A 9776-nucleotide genomic window follows, 5' to 3' on the forward strand; every position below is an offset into this window, starting at 1 on the left:
TATTAAAATAGATAAACCCCATATAATATATGAATTAATAATTTAAAGTTTATATCAAAGTTATATATTTATTCTAAGATGTATTTTTAAATAAGTCTATAATGTAATTTGTTCTCTTTTAAATTTGATTTATGTGTGTAATTGATGCATTATGAAGTTTTGGTGTACAATGTACGTGTTGTAAAAGAGAATTACTCGGTAACATCTTTTTGTATTGTTGTCTCCGGCTCATTAATATCATCTTCAGCTTCATCTTATTCTCATTCATATAATAATGTCAATTAATTATTTATTATCAAACAATTTTATCCTTGCTTCATTTGTCAGGACAAACAATAACATTCTCAGTATCCATTGCATCATGATAATGAATATGCTTTTTTTTGCACCCGAAAGATAGCGGCTGCAGGTTATCTACGATAAAAAAAATATGTTTTTCGATATATGACTTACATACAAAGAATTTTTTAATTCAAATACACGATCAATACTTTTATAATTGGCCGGCCATACGGATAGGGAAGTCCAAGGATTAAAAATCACAAGTTTTGTCACTAAAAATATATTATGTACTAATATAACTCATGTAAGTACGTACGTACGACGTCGCCGACACCCGCTAGATCTGCTCTCTCTCAACCTGAAATGGAAATGACACCATCTCTACTGTAATAATACGGCTGAGATCGTCGGAAGCTTCTTAAATTCATATGTTATCCCTCTGTCGTGACATCAAAGACTCCGTAACCCCCCTAAAATCGCAATCAATTTATATTTTTGTTGACAGAATCAACTCAAACCACCGCAGTTCTTCTTCTCAACCTTTGTCGCTAATTAAATTTTCGATCAGATCTTAGGATAATTGGTGATTTAGTTTGATTTTTGTGGTTTTATGGTCAACTGAAGTGATTTATAGAATATAACGGACATATATGGTCGATGTATGATGGTCGTGATGGTTTGATACAGTGATTTATGTGTTCAATTGTGGTGATTTTCTTTGACGTGGGTGATTTATTTATTCTGGTGGCCGGACAAGCTTGTAGTGTGGTGGTTGTGTTAATTTAACCATGATAGATTTGATTATTTTTTACTATGATGATTATTTGTTAACAGTGGTGATTTTCGGTGGTGGTCAGAATTGGTCAGAGGTGGTCGTTGGAGGTCGACGTCGTCGGAAGCTATAGTTGTCGATTGCCAGATTGTGGTGAAGATTGATGATGTAGATATAAATGGGAGGCGTAAAATAAGATGTTTAGTAAAAATAAATAGAAGGCTTAGATTTAATTATAGTATAAAAAATGAATGGTTGAGATTAGATGCTGAGATTAGATCTCAAATTTCATCACTGTAAATTCGAAAAGGCAAATTAAAGAATCCAAGGAAGCAGCAAGTAGTCCAGGGTGACTGGGTGAGGGATAACAGGTGACCAAGAAACAGCAGAAACAACACTGTCACCGAACTCGAACAGTTGGCGAAAAATAGGACCTCCACCAGCAGGAATAGAACAAGTAGTAATTGGTAGATGAGAAATTACAAAGAGAGAAAAAGAGGCATAAGCAAGGCAGGAATAACTCGAGGAATCAAGTAGCAAATCTTGCACGATTCCGATCGACTTGGAGACGGAAGTATTGTGTCCGACTTCAATTTCAGAGCTCATATAAAACTAACTTCTTTATTACAAAACAGACTCATATAAAACAAATAACCATGTAATAACATGACATGTCAAAATTTACTAATAAGATGATTTACCTTTCTTATAAAGTCATCACTTTTACTGTTAAAAATTAACATGCAACTTAAAGCATAATATTTATTCAAAATCTATCTCAGCTAAATAATTATAAAATAATCATGACACTCAATTGGCATAAAAAAGCTTAACAACATTTGCTCGAATTAATTAATTGTCATTATACTAAAAAGAAAATAGCAAACTAATATTAATCCATAAGGATCAAATAAGGATCAAATCTTGATCGTGAAAGAAAGATGAGGATTGGTGAACAGAGACACCGCCATTCATCGGAAGCATGTATATAGTATAGTTGATCTATACACAATTATTAAACAAGTAAAATAAAACTTTATACATACTACTATCACGAATTAATACATCCAAGTAATAGTTAATCATATACTCGCATGCTTCAGACAGAGCAAAACAAAATAAACAACAAGGAGAAGGTATGTATGTAACGACCCGCACTTCCGGACCATTAACTCTAAATCAAAATTAGTACAAAATACAATTTATTGATCTAAAATTCTATCACAAAGGTACTATTACGGAAGCGCAGCTAAAAGCGGAAGCCCAAAAGTCAATCTACTCCAAAACTAAGGTCCTCGAACTCCAATGCTATACAACTCGAATCTCGGACGAAACCTGAAATTGTAAGAATGAGCTATACAGCCCAGCAAGAAAATAATCGATCCAACTAGTAGGCCAAGTAACACATACACATATTAAAAAAATACGATAATCAATATGATACGATATAAGAAACAAACACTTTTGATACATATTCTTATTCTTATTCGATACACATAGCACATAAACAACAATAATTCAAAATCCATAACCCATGCCACGACCACTACAACCCGGTGATAACGGTCCTAAATTTTCATAAAACTGTCACTACAATCCGGTGACTGCGGTCCTAAATTCTTATTCGATATTTTCACAAACCATGGCACAAATCAGAGATCTAAAATTATCGTCTACACACCACATATATACAATAATACGTATACTTGTAACACATAATACATTCAAAAATATCATCACTTAGCCCATATTTTGATAATCAAATATAAACGCATAACATACAATTTTGAAAACACTAGTAAGATCGATCGAAAACTTACCTAAAAACCTGACCAGATCTGAAACTGCTCGATTTTGACCCTCTAAATGACAATTTCTTGGAAAACACGAAACATCAAAGTTGTAGAGAACGAAAAGACCTTTCCGAAAAGTCCAGAATCACTGAATTCTGACTTACGATGAATTTTCTACGAATTTTGCAAAACTGCTGAATTTTATGAATAAAGGCCTACGAATTTTAATGATTAAAACGAGGAGGACGAATATGATGTATTTATAACGATACAAAATCCTGTATCTTAACCTACAAGTTATCCATATTAGAATCTGATTTAAATTTTAGGCCTAATAGTCTAACCCAATTTTAAATCCTAGTCCTTATTTAATTTCAATCTTTTTTATTCTATTATTCTTTCATTAATCGAATTCTAAAAAATTACGGGATATTACAATGTACTTGCTAGGCGGTGATTTTTTGTACAAATAATTTACAACATTTATGGGTTCTTATATAGGCCACACAAAAACCTAATTTTAACTAGAAAAATAATAAAATTTTCTTCTACTAATTTACAACCTCTTTAAATAATTTCCTAATTTAAAATATTTGACAAATACAAATATCTAAACTAAAAATATGTTGATTTTCTAATTTAATCTCACATTTTATTCCACAAATAACAAGTCTTTTTTCAACTCAAATAACTTGCACAAGAAATTTTTGAAATATTCTAACATAAAAATAATTATCTAATTAAATTAACAACTACTATCTAATCAATAAATTAATAAAAAATTACGGATTTTACAGATACCAATTACCACATTTTGAACCAAATTAGGTCCAAGAAGGCCCAAAATATAATGTATTTTTGATTTTTTACATCAAGATATCTATACTATTATTTTAAAAACAAAATATTAAAAATTTGGTTGTTGTTCCTTGGTCACTTAATTTAGAGCCGCCAGATCAAATTGATGAGAACCGTTAGATATAATTTTAAAAATTATTATTCAAGTTATATAAGATTGAATCCTACAAGAAACATACTATTAAAATTATAGTTTATAATATATAATGATAAAAACGATCGTGCATCGCACGGGTTATATACTAGTATATATATTAAAAATATTACCAAACAGTCATATGATTTGTATAACGCACTTTTTTTATCAGGGAATTTTTTAACAACACAACAATTTTTAACAACAATTTCAAACAGAGTCTTGAAGGAGCCGGAAGAAAGATCAATATACATAGAGAGTTTACCTTTATTTTAGTACTAAAGTAGTGATTTTATACTTTTAAAAAGTTTTAAGTAATCTCATAATTCTAGGATTGTTAATACTCACTAACATGAACTTATTCATAAATTAATGTTTAGTGGTTCGTGAAACTTTTTCTGAATTACTTGTCACCACACTTGACAGGTTTAATTTGTACTTGTATATAGTACTTATTTTATTACACGATTTGATAAATATTTTCCAAACCAATTTAAGTTATCTAGCATGTTCCTTATTTATGTTAATGACGAATAATAAATTTAGACTCATGCAATTTTTAAAATTCAAAATTATATACGTAAAAATTATACATTAACTTATAAAAAATAAGACGAGGGCGGTAATGCGACGTCTCTAAAATTATTTTATAAACATTATTTTTAAGTCAAAAGTTAATTGCCTCATTTTCTTAAACCTTCCTCTTAACTCGAATTATATCTTATAATTCTTCTATATTTTCTCTAGCATATTTACAATCCCTTTACTTTTCTTTTCAAGTCAAAGTTACACACTCCTAAATTTCAAATTCAAAAATATATTTTAAACTCGTGTGATTATTTTAATAATGTCCTAACAATTTTTTAAACGTCAAGTTTATCGTACTAATATTTTCCCAAACTTGCCTAAATCTTAAATAGTAAAAATTAATATTTTAAACTTATAATTTATAGATTAAATTATAATCATAGAAAAGTAGATATTAGTTATAAATATTTCTTATTACGAAATAAAATAGTAATAAGATGTTATAAATTATATTAATATTTTTTTTGATAATATTTAAATTTGTTTTTATGATATTATAAAATCAATTATTATTTTATAAATAATAAAATTTTATGATATTAGATTTTTGAACAATAAAAATGTGATTCAGTGAGTAAAGATGTCTAATGCAATAATAGTTGTTAGACTTATATTTTGTATACTAGTCAGTAACCCGAGCCTAGTAAGGGCCAAGATTAAAATAAAAATATCATATACTAAATTTGTTAAATACCATTAAGAGTGTATAATGATAAATATTATATGGTCATATCAAATTGTATCAAATGAAATCATAGAAGTTACATTACATTATAAATAAATTTTGTATATTTATGTAGTTGGAGCAAAACGAATCATGGTCATAAGTAATACTAGGAGTGTAATAAATAAATATTATTTAAGTATATGTAATCATATATAGTTAATTAAAATTGTCGTGCAAGACATGTTTGTACTTTAACATGGCTAAGTCGAATTGACAACTCTAAGTAAGTTGTATTGTAACCTTATTGTAACCTTAGTTTGCATTTTGTATTGTAACATTTAAATTCTGTAAAAATGTTAAATGAACAGACTGGAGTCTTTTTCTTTAAACAGTATCAAGCCTAAGAATTCTATCTAGAATAAGATGAAGAAGATCATGCCTCAGAAAAAGTATGAAGAAGCTTGGAGTTGAATAAATTTGTTTGGAAAAAAATGTTCAAAGTCAAGATCTCTACAAGTCACAGATTTAGTGTTATAGAGAAGTCATTCGAGAACTCCAGAATGACTTATAGAGAACTCGGGAAAGCTACTAGAGAACTCAGAGATATCGACAAGCCAAATTGAAAACGTGAAGATTGGAGATATCGACAAGTCATTTCTTCACTAGAGAACTCAGAGTTATCGACAAGTCAAATATCACTAGAAAACTCTGAGTTATCGACAAGTCAAATTTCAGTAGAGAACTCAGAGATATCGACAAGTCTAAATTCACTAGAGAACTCTGAGTTATCGACAAGTCAAATTTGACTATAGAACTCTGAGTTATCGACAAGTAAACAAGTTACTAGAGAATTCAGAGATATCGATAAGCCAAAGTGAAGACATGAAGTGAAGAGATCTCGACAAGCTAAATTCTCTTATAGAGAACTCAAATACCTCTACAAGTCAAATCACCTATGGAGTATTAGAGATCTCGATAAGCCATTATACTTATCGAGATGTCAAGTTTTCTATATGCCTAACTGGAGATCTCGAGGTAAAATCTCAAAGTACAAATTGCACACCAGTTCAATATCCAAGATTAACAATCAACAAACAATCCAACCAACTGGATTAACAATTCTACAAAAATCAGCTTGAAGAGTGTGCAAGATCTATGCAAAGATATGCTAAGCCAAAATGGAAAATACACTTTTCCTAAAATGAAATGACTAGTGACAGTTTACTAAAATGAATAACATCTCTTATTATACACCGTGTAAACCAGTAGTTAACTATGATATGAAGTTAACACTAGTCCTTTGTTAGTGGTAATAATGAAATAAGGAATTCTTGTATTCTCTCAAGATAGAAGCTAAGCTATTTATCAACAAAGAGCCTAGAAATTTTGTAGCAAAACATTCTTAATTTTAATATAAAATTAAGTGAGTTTTGAAAGATCTGTGTTATTCATAGTTGCATGTTTAATTTTTGTTTTAACACATCTTACTACAAGATTTGATTTACTTTGTTCAAAACCAAAACAGTTCAAGAAAAGCATAAAAAGATAAAAACACATTCACCCCCCTCCTCTGTGTGTAATTCATTACCTAACAGAAGCTAAGTTAAATCAATTATACAATAAATAAATATTACGTAATTATAGGTGTTCGAACCATGATAAAATCAAATAAGTTAAATTATACGAATAAATTTTGTATAACTACGTAATTATGAGGAATTGAACCCGATGTTAGAGTGAGATTAGTTAATGTCAATACTAAAATTTGGTACTTTTGATACTTTTATGTTTCATTTAAAGTTTGTTTTCCTTATTAATAAAGAGTGAGCATAAATTTATTCAAAATTTTAGACTGGCCAAGATCAAAAAATGTAAAAGAATTAACTAAACCTAATGTTAGATGGCGATTGCGAAAGGTGGCTCAGTAAACTAGGTTTATATAGGGTTAAATATCAATTTGATCATTGTACTAAAGTCTATATATCACATCATTTTGATTACTAAAGTCATATAAATATCGAATAAAAACCTCTAAATATATGGCGATAAAGTAAATATAATCTTTTGCTAAGGTTTACTGTTAGAAATATGTTATAGTCTTGATAATAACTCATCAAAAGACTCTAAGTAAATAAGTTAATTGATTTGGTAGCTTTCAACGAATGACCACATTGTTTATTCGTTGAAAGATTAGCTTTTATGAATAATTTTGTAGCATATTCTGTATACTAGAATAGCTGGGGGATTTGGGAGTTTCAGTTATTTCTAAGGCATGTTGACTACTAGCAAGATATATAAAATATGAAACTTAATTGTAATTATAAAATACCTTGTAATTTTGTATAATTGAAAGAGTATCAATTACTATGGAAACAACTTCAACTGCTAATCTACATAGCTTCAACAGATGACTCCATAAAACTCAACGAGCAACTGAGTACATTCTCAACGGATGAGCTAGTCAAGTTTCAACGGATAACAGATGAAGCTTCAACGGATAACACCTATGAAGCCTCTGTTACCAACAATCTGTGCATAAACAAATATAGTTATAGGTGTGTGCGTGCAAAATAAATAATCCAATAACAATTAAAAAGAATGGAGACAGGAAGTGTATTGCGAAGGATATAAAAATCCGAGTCCAGTGTGAAATCGTCTCCTTAAAGCTTATTAGCCCTCACCGTATTGTGCAAGCGAAAAGCCTCCCAGGATAAAACGGATTGCAATGGCGACGTTGAATGTCGACACTATCAGCGAGCTTGAAAACGAGCAAGAAACTATCACGGGTTAGAGAGTAGGTGTTTAAGGATGGCTGTGTATTTGTGTGTGTTTAACCATAATGCCCTAGAGGTGTTAATATAGGGAGGAAAAAACTTGTGTGCTACACAATTACCATAATTAATTAAAGCGCATTAATTAATTAGGTCGGTGGTCAATCAATTATAATCAATTAATTAATTCGACCGACACAAAATAAAAAATGTAAGTCAATTTATTTGAGCCCAGGCCAAACCGAAAATAAAAATCAGCAAAACTAGTTCGGCTTTATTCGGACCAATTTTCTGCTACATTCGTGTACGCACGTCGCACACGCGAGCAAGCTCGAATGCTTCGCAAGCCTCGGATTGCCCCTCTAAAGCCCACAATTTACACCCCCTGCGTACCCGCATAGGCGATAGAGCAACACATAGACAACACAAGTGAACACTACATATGTGTGTTGCTATATAAAGCTAAGGAAGTCTCTTTTCCTTTCCAATGTGGGACTTAAGGTTTTGTATAATATTTTCCACTCTTAAGGGACCATCTTTGGATAATCATATCTCACCCATCCCTTAATCATTTTGAGTGATTCAAAGTGCCTCGGAAAGCTCTCATGAAGGAGAACACATTCCAAGCATCACTCGTTGCACACACGCAACAACCAACCACTCAAGCGCGGCTCGAAATGACTTGACAGTGTGGGGTGTAATACCCACATTTTCTAACAATCCCCCACATGAGTGAGATAGATATATCAGTAGCACACATCAGACAGATAGATACGGAGTTTGACTTGGTGATAGTTTCTTCGATCAGATATAGCATACGATAGATAGAGAATGCTCCTTGAACCTTCGCTCGAGTAAGCATACCGACTTTACTGGTAGACAGTAGACGTGTTTGTCCTTGAACTGTACGACCGTTTGTGTAAACGATGATATACTTATCACTATATCTTTTCTAACTCGTTCAGCTCTCATGGGTATGTCCATTTTTCGCCATGGAACATCGTCCTGGTTCTGCAGGAGTTTGTAAAGAATTGTGCCTCACAATTCTCCTTTGAAACGGCCCCACTTTTCTCCCACATAGGCGATCTTTATCTTATAGAATAACCTGTGTTTACTCAATTGAATTCCATGTGTTCACTTCTGAACGTCATGTATTTATCAAAGATCATTAAAATTTCAAAAACTTAACCTCGTACCTTACTGGTCTCACTGTTTCTCATCATAGGAACAGGCTAGGGGTTACCCCCACAGTGATTTGGTCATCATGATTTAGTTGTCCCATTGAACCAAGTTCTTGGGATCTCCAATCAGCAATGGTTAGGTGTCCACCATGATGCCGTTAAATAATAGGCTTAAGGCCCTTCCCCCTCGATGATTTCCCAACCACTTCTCTTAATAACCCTTTAATTAGCGGATCCACGATATTATCCTTTAACGATATATAGTCAATGGTGATAATTCTGGTTGAGATTAATTGTATAATGGAACTATGTCGTCGTATATGACGGGACTTTCCATTATACATTGTGCTTTGTGCTCTGCCAATAGCGGATTGACTATCACAATGTATCCATATTGCAGTCACAGGGCTTTGGCCATCTTGGAATATCCTCCAGAAATTGGCGTAGATATTCAGCCTCTTCAGCGCATTTATCTATTGCCACGAACTCAGCTTCCATCGTGGAATGAGTTATCACCGTTTGCTTGGAGGATTTCCATGATACTGCCGCTCCGGCTAGTGTAAATACGTAGCCACTCGTAGACTTTAGTGCCTTCTTGCTAGATATCCAGTTTGCGTCAGTATATCCCTATAATACTACTGGATATATGCCATAATGCAGTCTATAGTCTCAAGTTCCCCTCAAATACCTCAGTACTCTTATGAATGCTTTCCAGTGATCAGCTCCCG

Source organism: Apium graveolens, chromosome 6, assembly GCF_009905375.1.
Source record: "Apium graveolens cultivar Ventura chromosome 6, ASM990537v1, whole genome shotgun sequence".
Classification (NCBI taxonomy): Eukaryota; Viridiplantae; Streptophyta; class Magnoliopsida; order Apiales; family Apiaceae; genus Apium; species Apium graveolens.